Source organism: Xiphophorus hellerii, chromosome 5 (genome assembly GCF_003331165.1).
Source record: "Xiphophorus hellerii strain 12219 chromosome 5, Xiphophorus_hellerii-4.1, whole genome shotgun sequence".
Classification (NCBI taxonomy): Eukaryota; Metazoa; Chordata; class Actinopteri; order Cyprinodontiformes; family Poeciliidae; genus Xiphophorus; species Xiphophorus hellerii.
This window is the reverse complement of record NC_045676.1, coordinates 7,317,973-7,333,273: the sequence shown is the minus strand read 5'-3', so window position 1 is coordinate 7,333,273 and position 15,301 is coordinate 7,317,973.

The window sequence follows — 15,301 nt, the reverse complement described above, 5'->3', positions numbered from 1 at the left end:
GCGAGACCAACTTCCTATCTGTCATCCAACACAGAATCACCTTGATTAGGTCAAGAGAGCCATAGATGAAAGTTTCCAAGGAAAAAAATAGCACTTCCTGTTCTGAGGGGGCGGGGCTTAGATGACGTCATAATCTGATGATATAGAATTTTCAGGTATCACACCAGCATCACTCAAGCCAAGTTTGGTGCAGCTCGGTCGAAACATGTGGAATCTAGAAGCAAACGTATGGCATCGGCGTTACAGGTCACTTCGCCACGCCGCCGCACCCAGCTGCTTCATCGCAGCCGGTCAGGGCTTGAATCCACAACACACCAACATGTCTTCTGTCTCTGGACACAGTTTCATGTTGATGAGGTCAAAGGGCTAAGATAGCGACCGTTCACAGTAAAACATGACATTTCCTGTTCTCAGGGGGCGTGGCCTAAGTGATGTCATCATTTCACCACAGGGTATTTTAGGACACCTATTGATGATCAATAACTGAAAGTTTGGTGTCTCTGTGAGTTTCTGTGCAGGATATATAAGAGTTTCGTGTTTCATGGCGAGTAGGTGAACTTTGACCCCTGGTAACCCCCCTTCAGCAATCTCAGACAGTCACCAATTTGATAACTTTAAATCAGACATGCCTTATGATCAGACTGACCGAGTTTGAAGCCGATCAATCGAAATCCCTAGGAGGAGTTCGATCAAATGCAAAGGCTGTAAACGTCAAAGTCGAGGTCCAAAATGGACCTTCAATACAAAATGGCCGACTTCCTGTTGGGTTTCGACCATGGCTCTAAGAGACTTTTTTGTACGTCCTGACAAGATACACATGTGTACCAAGTTTCGTAATTCTAGGTTAAAGCATGGCTTGGGGCTGTTCATTTAAAATACTCTAGGGGTCGCTATAGAGAAATTAGGCCACGCCCACCAAATTTTGTTATGAATTCCTGTCGGGGGGTGGATAAGGATCCATCCTAGTGAGTTTGGAGCAGCTGGGCCCGAAATTGTGGAATTCAGAGCCAAACGTATGGCAACGGCGTTTCAGGTCACTTCGCCACGCCGCCACGCCCACCTGCTATGTCAAAGCCAGTCAGGGTTGGAATGCTCAACACACCAACATGTCTTCTGTCTCTGGACACAGTTTCATGTTGATTAGGTCAAAGGGCTAAGATAGCGACCGTTCACAGTAAAACATGACACTTCCTGTTCTCAGGGGGCGTGGCCTAAGTGATGTCATCATTTGACCATAGGGTATTGTAGGGCACCCGATGACGATCAATCACTGAAAGTTTGGTCCCTCTATGTGTTTTTGTATAGGAAATATAAGAGTTTCGTGTTTCATGGCGAGTAGGTGAACTTTGACCCCTGCTAACCCCCCTTCAACATGCTCCAAAACTCACCAATTTGATAACTTTAAATCAAACATGCCTTATGATCAGACTGACCAAGTTTGAAGTCGATCAATCGAAATCCCTAGGAGGAGTTCGATCAAATACGAAGGCTGTAAACGTCAAAATCGAGGTAAAAAATGGACGTTCAATACAAAATGGCCGACTTCCTGTGATAGTTGGCTTATAACATTAAATGTAAGTTCTGAGTCTTTTGGTGAGCTCTACAAGTGTACCAAATTTCATGTCTCTACGATGAAGTACGTTCATACCATTGTGTCAACAGAAAATTGCTAGTTGCCGCCGTTGAGCAATTTTTTTTGCGATTTTTGCGACAACCTTAAAATTCAAAATTTTTAAATTTTCTAGTCGCGACCGCCAAGTTTGGTGAGTTTTTGAATATGATAAAGCCCCCAAAAAGGCACCTCTTTAGGGGGGCAGAATCGTAATAATAATAAGAAACAGTACAGATACAATAGGCCTTCGCAGCGCTTTGCTGCTCGGGCCTAATTAAAGCTGCAAGCAGCCTCGGGCGGCCCTCGCAGCAAGCGCCGCTCCGGCCTATTGGCCACCGCGGGGGTTCCGGCCACCGCAGAAGCTCTCGCGCGTTTTCCAGAGCCGCAGCCCGCTCCCCACCGCAGAAGCTCTGCCGCAGTTTCCAGCACTGCCGCCCGCTAGCCGCTGCAGAAGCTGTCGCGCATTTTCCCCAAATTACATCTCAAACCCGTTGGGCTCTTTAGAGCAGAACAAAGGTCATACATATCCAGTTTGGCGCCAATCGGATGATCCATGTGTGAATTAGAGCCAAACGTATGTATATGGCGAGGGACTGATATTCGCCATTTGGCCACGCCCACACGGTTCAGCCAGCAGTGAGCATTGACAGAGTTTATCATCCGTATCATCTTGATTAGGTCAAGAGAGCCATAAACAGAGCTTTCCAAGGAAAAAAACGGCACTTCCTGTTCCGGGGGGGCGGGGCTTAGATTACGTCATAATATGATGACGTAGGATCGACGGGCAAGCCTCCAGGATCACTCAGGCCAAGTTTGATGCAGCTCGGTCAAAATATGTGGAATGTAGAGGCAAACGTATACGAACGGCGTTGCCGCCATTGAAAACTCTTGGCACTTTAAAGCAAGCGAGATCAACTTCCTATCTGTCATCCAACACAGAATCACCTTGATTAGGTCAAGAGAGCCATAGATGAAAGTTTCCAAGGAAAAAAATAGCACTTCCTGTTCTGAGGGGGCGGGGCTTAGATGACGTCATAATCTGATGACATAGAATTTTCAGACATCACACCAGCATCACTCAAGCCAAGTTTGGTGCAGCTCGGTCGAAACATGTGGAATCTAGAAGCAAAAGTATGGCATCGGCGTTACAGGTCACTTCGCCACGCCGCCACGCCCAGCTGCTATCTCAAAGCCGGTCAGGGTTGGAAACCTCAACACACCAACATGTCTTCTGTCTCTGGACACAGGTTCATGTTGATTAGGTCAAAGGGCTAAGAGAGCGACCGTTCACAGTAAAACATGACACTTCCTGTTCTCAGGGGGCGTGGCCTACGTGATGTCATCATTTGACCATATGGTATTGTAGGCCACCTGATGACGATCAATCACTGAAAGTTTGGAGTCTCTGTGAGTTTTTGTGTTAGAAATACCAATTTTTCATTTTTTCCTGTGTATTACAAAATCGAAGAATTTCATCTGCAGGGCAATGCTGCCCTCTGGTGTCGAATTACTGAAATAATGAAACTATTTCAGTGGCCAGCAGAGGGCAGCATTGCCCTACAAACGACGAACATGTACTGTTTATTATGTAATTACACAGAAGATCTCTCTAATTCATTCTGAGGGGGCGGGGCTTAGATGACGTCATAATATGATGACATAGCATTGTCAGGCATCACAACAGCATCACTGAGGCCAAGTTTGGTGCAGCTCGGTCGAAACATGTGGAATCTAGAAGCAAACGTATGGCATCGGCGTTACAGGTCACTTCGCCACGCCGCCACACCCAGCTGCTTCATCGCAGCCGGTCAGGGCTTGAATCCACAACACACCAACATGTCTTCTGTCTCTGGACACAGTTTCATGTTGATTAGGTCAAAGGGCTAAGATAGCGACCGTTCACAGTAAAACATGACACTTCCTGTTCTCAGGGGGCGTGGCCTAAGCGATGTCATAATTTCACCACAGGGTATTTTAGGACACCTATTGTTGATCAATAACTGAAAATTTGGTGTCTCTGTGAGTTTCTGTGCAGGATATATAAGAGTTTCGTGTTTCATGGCGAGTAGGTGAACTTTGACCCCTGGTAACCCCCCTTCAGCAATCTCAGACAGTCACCAATTTGATAACTTTAAATCAGACATGCCTTATGATCAGACTGACCGAGTTTGAAGCCGATCAATCGAAATCCCTAGGAGGAGTTCGATCAAATGCAAAGGCTGTAAACGTCAAAATCGAGGTCAAATGAACTTCAATCTAAAATGGCCGACTTCCTGTTGGGTTTCGACCATGGCTGTAATAGACTTTTTTGTACGTCCTGACAAGATACACATGTGTACCAAGTTTCGTAATTCTAGGTTAAAGCATGGCTTAGGGCTGTTCATTTAAAATACTCTAGGGGTCGCTATAGAGAAATTAGGCCACGCCCACCAAATTTTGTTATGAATTCCTGTCGGTGGGTGGATAAGGATCCATCCTAGTGAGTTTGGAGCAGCTGGGCCCGAAATTGTGGAATTCAGAGCCAAACGTATGGCAACGGCGTTACAGGTCACTTCGCCACGCCTCCACGCCCACCTGCTATGTCAAAGCCGGTCAGGGTTGGAATCCTCAACACACCAAGATGTCTTCTGTCTCTGGACACAGTTTCATGTTGATTAGGTCAAAGGGCTAAGATAGCGACCGTTCACAGTAAAACATGACACTTCCTGTTCTCAGGGGGCGTGGCCTAAGTGATGTCATCATTTGACCATAGGGTAGTGTAGGGCACCCGATGACGATCAATCACTGAAAGTTTGGTCCCTCTATGTGTTTTTGTATAGGAAATATAAGAGTTTCGTGTTTCATGGCGAGTAGGTGAACTTTGACCCCTGCTAACCCCCCTTCAACATGCTCCAAAACTCACCAATTTGATAACTTTAAATCAAACATGCCTTATGATCAGACTGACCGAGTTTGAAGCCGATCAATCGAAATCCCTAGGAGGAGTTCGATCAAATACGAAGGCTGTAAACGTCAAAATCGAGGAAAAAAATGGACGTTCAATACAAAATGGCCGACTTTCTGTGATAGTTGGCTTATAACATTAAATGTAAGTTCTGAGTGTTTTGGTGAGCTCTACAAGTGTACCAAATTTCATGTCTCTACGATGAAGTACGTTCATACCATTGTGTCAACAGAAAATTGCTAGTTGCCGCCGTTCAGCAATTTTTTTTGCGATTTTTGCGACAACCTTAAAATTCAAAATTTTTAAATTTTCTAGTCGCGACCGCCAAGTTTGGTGAGTTTTTGAATATGATAAAGCCCCCAAAAAGGCGCCTCTTTGGGGGGGCAGAATCGTAATAATAATAAGAAACAGTACAGAAACAATAGGCCTTCGCAGCGCTTTGCTGCTCGGGCCTAATAAGAAACAGTACAGAAACAATAGGCCTTCGCAGCGCTTTGCTGCTCGGGCCTAATAATAAACAGTACAGATACAATAGGCCTTCGCAGCGCTTTGCTGCTCGGGCCTAATAATAAGAAACAGTACAGAAACAATAGGCCTTCGCAGCGCTTTGCTGCTCGGGCCTAATAATAAGAAACAGTACAGAAACAATAGGCCTTCGCAGCGCTTTGCTGCTCGGGCCTAATAAAAGGTCACTTTTAAAGATATAAAAAAAACTTAAGGGGAGTGAATACTTTTTGCAAAGGGCTCTTGGTTCTGCTTGTCCAGAATAATTCAGTCTGGAACTAATAGTGTTGGGTTTTTTGGGATGAAATTGGGAGCAGATGCTAAGATTTAGGCATTAAAACCCGAAACATGTTTAAAAAGCCAAAGTCAGTAAATCATGCAACATATCAGAAAATCTAAATTGATCCATGTTTTTCTGATTCTTGGGAAAATCCAAATAAATATTTTAAACCTTTTTTCAGGTCGTGATGATGTTATAAACCTGAAGCACAAAAAGAACCAGTAAATATTCTTTTTGTGCTTCAGGTTTAAATGCAAAAACCTCTGGAAACATAATTTATGAGACAGACGTCTGTGTTGACAAATAGAGCAAGATGCCTGTCAGATTCAGCTACATTCACATTTGTAAAACAAACTTTCAGTTCTTTTGCATTATTCATAATTTCTAACCCGAACTGCCAAATGACTGATGGACCTTTTTCCGTGGCCGTGCCAATTAGCTGTTTTGCTCAGAAAGATGGAGAAACTCTGAAAACAAAGAGGAGAAGCTGCTAGCAAGACGCGTCATCGGGATTCCTGTTTGTAATCACATGTGGCAATAATTCAGCTGCTCGTTGACTTTTACTGTAGCAACACCACCATGTCTGTTTGTCCAAAAAGCTTGTTGGAGAGAATTGAATTCTCAAATTTTAGAATGAATTTAGACTTTAATTTGGTTTTTAGCTGAAAACTTTCATCTGAATACCAGAATATCTGCTTTATTGGTCCAACTGTGTGAACACACCCAGGACATTTGGTTTGTTTCTGAAAACAATGTTGCATCACAGAGAGAGAACGGCAAAGTTCAGTAGAGCCAAGTCAAATCCATTTTGTTTATGAACATTTTATTTCCCATTTCACAAATCAAATTTGTCTCTAAGTGGGTTGATAATCTATGAAGAAAATAACTTCCCCTCTGTCCTAATGCCCTCATCGAAGATCAGAACTACTGATGTTATTTAGTCAAAACAGAAACATGTTTGTGAAATGGAGGTTGAAGCATAAATCAGAAGGCCTGTTACTGCATTTCTGTGCAAGAATATGTTTTTACAGTCAGTCTTAAAACTGTAAAAACATAGTTTTTGCCAACATAGTTAAATGAGTTATTCTTATTTTCTGTTCATTTCTGCCATAAAAATTCAGCACTGAAAAATGAAAACGGGTATAAAAATGTAATTTGTTACAAATATGTAACATATATTTACTTGAATAATTATGTTTATCAAAGTAATGTATTAAGTTTATTATGTTAGTATGCTAAACAAACATGATTAAAGTTTGACAAGCTTAATTTTAGTTTGCTCAGTTCTGCCTATTTTCAGCTCCTTTCACAATGAGATGTTTTAGGGCGTCTTGTCCCTTTAAATCCAAATAAGCTGCTGCTGGCCACGCCCCCCAACTCAATGTTTACAAATTAACTCGTATAACAAATTAACTCATGTGACATTTTTGTGTAACAAATGACATGAGTAATTTGTTACACAGGTTGTTTCATGAGTTGATTTGTTACAACATGAGTTATAACTCATGACTCAAATGAGTTAATTTGTTAAATCATTTGTTTTAAATTGGAGCTTCCATTCTTTTTTTTTAGTGCATTCAAATGAGAGCTTTCCATTTTTTATTCTTTCCATTCTGGTGGCTGTATCAGTCATTTCTCACAAAGCGCTTTCTGTTTGAAAATTGTCCTCAGAATTGAAAATTAAATGCAAAATGGCCATATCGGCTGCTGGAACCATTTCTGATCAACAGATTGATCTGAAAGGAAATCTAAATGTCTGATTTTATTTGTTTTTTCTTTTGTCTCTTTCGACTGGAACAAAGTCAGTCCCCAGTAACTCAGCCTCTGCCGTTTCCAGTTCTGGTTTCGAAGCGTTTCTCTGCTCTACATGCGGCTCCATCCCCTTCAGTTTGTCTCTGCTCTGCTCTCCTTTTTTTAATGCCTGAAGGATCTGCAGGGAGGAGGTGGCAGAATGTTAAATTTAAGAATAAAGCCATAAAATTAATGTGTGCTGGTCTTAAAATCAAGATGACTAGCCTGAGGGAAGACTGTAATAATGTCTGGACTTCATCATGCGGGGAACAGAATGATTATATGGATCAGACTGTTGTGAAATTTTAAGGATTCCCTTCACAATACTTCATGGTTAATGTTAATTCATTCAATCTCTGGACTCATTTTATCCCATGCAGGCTTAAGGTAGTGATGGGGGAAGGGTTGCTTAAGCTGCATGACTTATTTTTATCTAAAATAGTGTATTTAACAGGGGAAAAAAAACACAGAAGAAGAAACATCCCTGAATTTATTCACATCCAACTGAGAAGTCCTAATCACCGTTACACCCAAGATGAGATTCTTTCTGCAAATTTAGTCTCAATAATGTGACCATGCTAATTATCCCAGCTCTCCTTTTGGTCACTGTTGTGGAAAATTACAACAAAATTACTTTGTTGAAAAGTTCCTTGTAAGTTAGTTTTGTTTCATTTCAAGTGTACTAAGATATTTGCACTAGGAATGTGCGATATGAGTTGTATAAATCTTACATTAGAATCAATCTCATTAGGTGCCAATCCAATTATTGATCAGTTATTCCAAAATATGATCAGCAGATCAGCCCAAACTGATGTTGAGTCGAGCAGAAATGGCCGACATTTTCACTTGCTTATGTTAGAATTTATTTAGCTGCAAATAATAAAGTAAATGTTTAGTTTCTCATTTAGAAGAGGAATTTAATTATTTATTTGCTTTTAAAATCTATTTCTAATATTGCTTATGTGGTTAAATGAAAAATCAGCAGAATGTACCAGTTTCTTTATCCAATTACTCGATTAATCAATAGAATAGTTGATTAATTGTTGGAATAATTGATGGAATACTCGATTAATTTGATTAATCGTTAGCTGCAGCCCTGCAAAATGTCAGAACTGAAACATTATCAGGTGTAGTGAGTGACGTGTTTAGTTGGAGATATTACTGTCCATGCATGCATAAGTATTAAAAAATAAAAACATATTAGGAAAAACACATGAACAAACAATATTCTGTTTGCTTTCTTTTAAATCCGGCTAAGTTGGGACAGTGTAAAAACCTAAAACTAAGTTCTATTTAATATTTTCAGAAAACACAATTTATTCATTTGTTTTATTTACAAAATGTTACACCTCATTGCTAATTCCCAAGCTTCGTCTCACTGATAAGGACCAACTTGTGCATCTGATTTGAACGGACGGTATTTTGCTCCGTTTTCCCCCGAGGTGACAGAAGCGCTTCCTATACATCTTCAAAGCTGACTATTTATGCCAAAAAGCGAAGTTATCTTCCCGGTCTGGTCGCGTCGCGCGGCGGACTCGGTTTCCAGCTGCTCTTAGAAGAAGAGCTTGATGTATAAGTTTTAATAAGAAGCAGCTGGCGTCAAGCAATGTTTGCATCCAAATCTCCCCATCTTTAGGCTGCAGTAAGAGAAAGTAAGAGCTGCTGAAAATTTTATTTTACAGATGAATACACCTATTATAAACCTCCCCCAACGCTGCTCATGCATGCATGTTTTTCACCCAAATACACACACATACACACCCCAACTCCCAAATGTGCCGTTGTGAGCGCCGAGAACCCAGAGCAATTAAAAGCAGACAAACTCTTCACATGGGTGTGTGTTTTCTGTTTCTTTCCTTTTCTCCATCCCCCTTTTCGTACAGCCAGATTGTATTTCTTTGTGCGGTGACAGCGTGCATCCCCGCTGCGCCAGGCCTCTCTTATCAGTATGCCGCGCTCACTTCCTCTCCAAACATGGCCAAAGCTTTTGGGAGCCACCAAGCTCCACTGATAAGATAAGAGACAAAGCCTTCTCTCTTTAAGGAATGCATAAAACAGAAATATTCCTGAAGGAATCACTGGGACAGAATAAAAGATGAGGAGGAACAGCAACTCGTATGTTTGGGAAACGAAATAAGGAGGTGGGGGGGCAAATAAGTGACATATGAACCGTGAAGTTGGTGGAGGATGAAATTCACTTTTATTGAAGGAACGAAAATACACATAAGACACGATTGCACATCTGCCACTTGTGATGTGTTAGGTAAAGATGATCTGTGGAGCATATTTAAATACTTTTCCATGGCAACAGACTCTATGATTAGGGGCAAACAGGCAAAACTGCTTGCAGCACTTGGGATTGAGATAATACAAATTAAGGGAACTCTGGACGGTTGCCAAGGCGACAAACAGGCGGTGGGGTTAAAGTCCAACCTAAACACACCTTAAAGCTATTTTAGTGATGGCGGTGGGGGGAGGGGAGGTGGGAATCTGACAGCAGAGCTCTACAAATAATCGTTAGACCTGCGGAGAAGTGTGATCAGAGTTCAGAATCCCTCCATATGTCTCTCTGTGTGTGTGTGTGTGTGTGTGTAGACTCCCGTGTGTGTGTGTGTACCTTTCATTGTTCCGATGTTTCAGTTTCATGTCTCGGAGGCGAGACGGCGAAACAATACAAACTGCTGCTTCAGTTTGACGCTCGTTATTTATTCTCGATCCTGTCGATTTCAATCTTGTTTTTAAAGCGACAAACGCCGTCACGAATACAACCAACATGCCACATTTCGCGCGCATTCGTTGTGAGAAGCAAGAAAAGATATACTGTGTTGTTGCAGAAAGGTTTTTCACATTTCAAATATCTCTTAAAAGGTACAAGGCCTGTTTTTTAAAAGTATCAAGAAATTTAGCTCATTGGTTTATTTGTTCAAACAGCATTTTGACTTGTTCCAGCAAAATCGTATTTAATTAAAGTTGTAAAAGTCCTGATTGATCAAACCATTACAACTGTTTTTTCCCCCATATTTTTAAAGGGGCATTATGTATTTTTCTAGTCCCATTTTATAGCACAATCAACTAACTTTTACCTTCAGTTGTTATAAAAATGTTGTATTTGTAATTTTACGCCTAGAAATTGGGTCTCTGTCTCTTTAAAAACTCCCCCTTTTTCTGAAACTCCGCCTTCAGGAAGTCATCTCAACAGCTCTCTTCTATTAACCCTTTAACAACATTTTTATTAGCATTTCTCTAAAAAGTAGCTCATATAATGACCTGTTTACCTGCACGGTTTCACCAGGTGTTTGCTAATTGCTGCTGGCTAGTCTGAAGGATCTGAGTGGGATGAATGGACAGCTGGGTTGTTGCCACGGGAGACTAAGGAATTTCTCAAACATGCATAAAAGAATCATGGCAACAATCCAGGTTTGTTTCTGAAGAGGGAGTAACATCATAAAACATGATGTAAATCTTAAAAAAATGATTTTGCATAATACTGCCCCTTTAATAAACGGGGAAAAAATAATCAGATTTTTAGACCTGATGAAGTTTGACTTGCAGAAGCACCATAAACAAATGATACATTTTGGTCAAAATACATTGACAAAACAAACTGATGTTAAAAAATATGACATTAACAAAACTGAAAGGAATTTAATTAATAATGAATGTAAATTAAAGCCTTTCTGTACGACCAGATGTGACTTTTAGAATGTCAGTCTGTACATATTTAGCCTTTCACTACCAAAATCCATCCATCCATTTTCTTCCGCTTATCCGGGGTCGGGTCGCGGGGGCAGCAGCTTCAGAAGGGAGGCCCAGACTTCCCTCTCCCAGGCCACTTGTTCCAGCTCTTCCGGGGGAATCCCGAGGCGTTCCCAGGCCAGCAGAGAGACATAGTCCCTCCAGCGGCTCCTCTCGATGTGAAGGAGCAGCGGCTCTACTCTGAGTCCCTCCCGGATCCAACATCTAGAAAATGTTGAACCGTTATTATTCAAATCAAATCAAAAATCTAATTTTATTTGTATAGCACATTTCAGCAGCAAGGCATTTCAAAGTGCTTTACATCATTACAAACACAGAAACACAATGCAACATAGAATCAGCAATCAAAACACAACATTAAGTCAGGTTCAATCAATAAATTTGTAATTGATTACGTTTCAAATACAATCCTAAACAGGTGGGTTTTTAGTGGAGATTTAAAGGAAGTCGGTGTTTCAGCTGAATCTCATTGAGATGCACGTTGTACAGGAAGTGGAGCGCCTGGTGAGTCGGTTGTTACGACTTACAAAGCTGCATCCTTTACCAAAGTGACAGGAGGGTTATCTGCTGCTCACCTGCAAAACTTCATTTCTTTTCATTTCCTTTACAGAGCTCAAAAATACAGTTTTCTTTAACAAACCAGCAATGACACTTAAACTGCTAATGAAAGAGGCAGTATTCAAAATAGTCAAAAGGTTGTTGTTCAGGCGCTCGTTTAACTTGCTTTGTGTTGTTTCTCCGTTCAGGCTTGGTTAAGATGGCAAGGATCTGTTACAAAAAGCTTTTTGAGAACAAAAAATGGTTTTGTTTGATTTGTGTTGTTCACATTGACTCAACATAATTTGTGTGTGTGTGTTGGGGTTATCTGAAAACCTGATAGGTGTGAAATTATTAAAAAGTGAGAGCAAAAGTTGCGCTAAACAGGGCCAATTATGAAAATAATCATATTTTGCTCATTTTTATACTTCCATTTGGGTTTCTACTGCTTCCAAAAACAACCCGAGTGTTTAAAAAAACAAAAAAAAACACCCAGATGCTTTTTTGACAATAAGTTAAAAAAATGTTTTTTGATATGTGGAAAATGAGCCGTTTCGAAAACCTTCGGAATGTAACGTCACAAATCAGCAAGCACTGACCGTTACCTAGCAACCCCAGAAAAGCCCAGCCCGTTACCTAGCAACGCAAGCAAAGGCCAGCCTTTTGCATATCCTAACCCAGCGGTCCCCAACCTTTTTAGTCGCGCGGTTAAAACACGGTTTAAAAGCTGAAGTCAGATTAACTGAGGATTTTTACAAAGAAAATCATCACCTGAAGTTTGTTTTATTTTTATTTTTCTGCTTACAAAGTAATAATATACATTTCCTCTCCATTTACTTAGTCTAAAAGACATCTTGACATTTTAGAGTTATCATGTCCAGAGTCAAATGACCACAGCATCTACATGTAGGAGGATCTGGAATAAACAGTCTGTAGTATTAAATTGTAAACCATTGCTGGAGTAAATATATATCCACTAATCTGACCCGGGGTGAGACTATAATCTCCATGGGAAGATCAATAGCATTCTCACCTCCAGGCATGGAGGCAGGAAGCAGACGGAAAGCTGGCCCTGCTGTGTCTGGATAACATTTCATACAAAGCTAAGCTCAGATAATCATCTGATAAACTCGAGTTTTATTCCTAATCCATGTAGCAAAGGTTAGGAAAAAATGGCACCGGAAAGCAAAACGCTGCACTTAAAAAATTTAGGTTCTTTAGGCTAAGTGTAACGTTTAGTGGTTTGTAAACATTTTTCATCAAGTAATGCATAACACTTAATGTATGAATGACGGACGTCTGCGGCTTTATGGAAATAAATCTCTATAATTGGGGCCTGCCATGCAAAGCAATGGCAGGAACCTATTGCTATTGTCGGAGAAAGTGTTTCTTTATTCTTTATTTTTCTTCCGTAACCGTTAATGCGGCTCATACCGCTGGGTGCACACCTACAAATGAGGTATCAAAACGTGCAGAAAATTCACGCCATTCCAGCTATTACTTCTGGTGGGATTTGGGCTTAACGTGGCGACATAATTCGCAAAAAACTACGAAAAAAACCCCATTATAAGTCAATAGGAAAAATCCTAGAAATACCCTATTTTTGAGGATTTTCTGTGTCGTCACAAATTCACCTAGAAATGCCATTCAAATTTCATTTTGTAGATACGTCTGTGATCTCTTCGAAAGTGAAGACGGCTCGTCGATACCAGTTACGGTTTGTCCACAATTTGCCTCTAAGCGACCCAAAGTTTCTCATTTTTTCTAAAATTAGAGTGACAGCCCATCTCGGCTAGAGTGAGAAATGAAGAGGTTTTTTGAGCCCAAAATAATTTTGAAATCGCCATCACGGCCACAAATATCGCACGATTTGTATCAAAATCGGTCCTGACATTGATACGCCTGTCTGCTCCGGTAAAATGTTTTCGAAATTTATCTAGACCGTACGGTTTTCTGTCACGGTGCTTCAGAGCAAAGTCATGCGACAGGATTTTCTGAGGCTCTCAGGCTGTTTCACTAACACTTCACACCTTGGTGTGAAACTTATTTAACATAGCAACGGATCTCAAGAGGCTATTGGCTGCTGATTTGGACTACAAATACGCATCATTGTAGTTCTATCTATCCTCAGTTGAAACAGATCAGGACTGAGAACTGGCCTTTAGAACTACCCGCTGCTATGGGCTGTATATAACTGATTTAACTCAGTAACTGTTACACATGGGATTAGTTCGGAACTTTAAAATGGAGCATAATAATAATTTCAAAATAAAAGCCTTGAATATTTTTACATCATGTAATTGCTGTTTTTGGCTTTGTATGACTTTTTCATCCAAAGCACTGTTACACATGGGATTAGTTCGGAACTTTAAAATGGAGCATAACAATAATTTCAAAATAAAAGCCTTGAATATTTTTACATCATGTAATTGCTGTTTTTGGCTTTGTATGACTTTTTCATCCAAAGCACTGTTACACATGGGATTAGTTCGGAACTTTAAAATGGAGCATAACAATAATTTCAAAATAAAAGCCTTGAATATTTTTACATCAGGTAATTGCTGTTTTTGGCCGTATATGACTTTTTCATCCAAAGCACTGTTACACATGGGATTAGTTCGGAACTTTCAAATGGAGCATAATAATAATTTCAAAATAAAAGCCTTGAATATTTTTACATCAGGTAATTGCGCTTTTTGGCTTTATGTGACTTTTTTATCCAAAGCACTGTTACACAATGGAATAGTTTGGCCCTCTGAAATGAAGCATACTGCAAATTTCAAAATAAAAGCCTTGAATATTTTTAAATCAGATAATTGCTCTGTTGAGCATTATATAACTGATTTAACCCAATGACTATTACGCATGGGATTAGTTTGGCCCTTTGAAATGAAGTTTAACAAAACTTCCAAAATAAAAGCCTTGACAAAAATTTTAAATCATACTGAATGGTGCACGTCCGCCTTACTTTATGTTCTTGCGATTCTCCGCGTGCCACTGATTACGTTGCGGCGTTCTTTAGCGTCGATGCCAATTTGTAGCGTGACGACGCCGGGCCCATACCCCACGGGCGCGCCTTGGCAGGCCCCGGCTAAATTTCTTCAGAAATTTTGTTTTTCTAGTTTGTTCTTGTTACATCTTTGAATAAGAATTTAAAGTAAATCTTTCTTGGATGTTTATGGTGTGGAAACACACCTGAGTTAAGTGTGTAACGGCTTTAAGTTAGAAACAGTTTTTATTTAATTATAGTGATCAGGTTCACTACAAATAGCAAAACAAGCTGATAATTTGAGCAATAAAATTAGTTTAATATCTTCCTTGTTTTTTTATTTAATTGTTTGATCTGTAGCTAATCCAAGCTTATTAATTTATTAATTCAGCTAATAATTATCCAGCCACTCCATGGTTCTTATTATGAATTACATTTTAATTCCCAATTGTTTATTAAATATACAGCTCTGGAAAAAATTAGGAGATCACTTAAAATAATCAGCTTCTCTGATTTGTACTTTTTATAGGTATATATTTGAGTAAAATGAACATTGTTTTTTTATTCTATGAACTACTGACATGTCTCTGAAATTACGATCAAAAATTTATGATTTATTAGCAGAAAATGAGAAATGGTCAAACTACCAAAAAAGACAAAATACCAAAAAAGATGCAGCGCTTTCAGACCTGAAAAAATGCAAAGAAAACAAGTTCATGTTCTTTTAGAAACAATAATAATGTTTTAACTCAGGAAGAGTTCAGAAATCAATGTTTGGTGGAAAAACCAGGAGGTTTTCAGTGGGGTTCAGTGCAGTGGGCTCTTAGATTTTTTTTTTTTTTTACCAGAGCTGTATATTAAAAACTAATTTAGCAAAGCTAACACTTT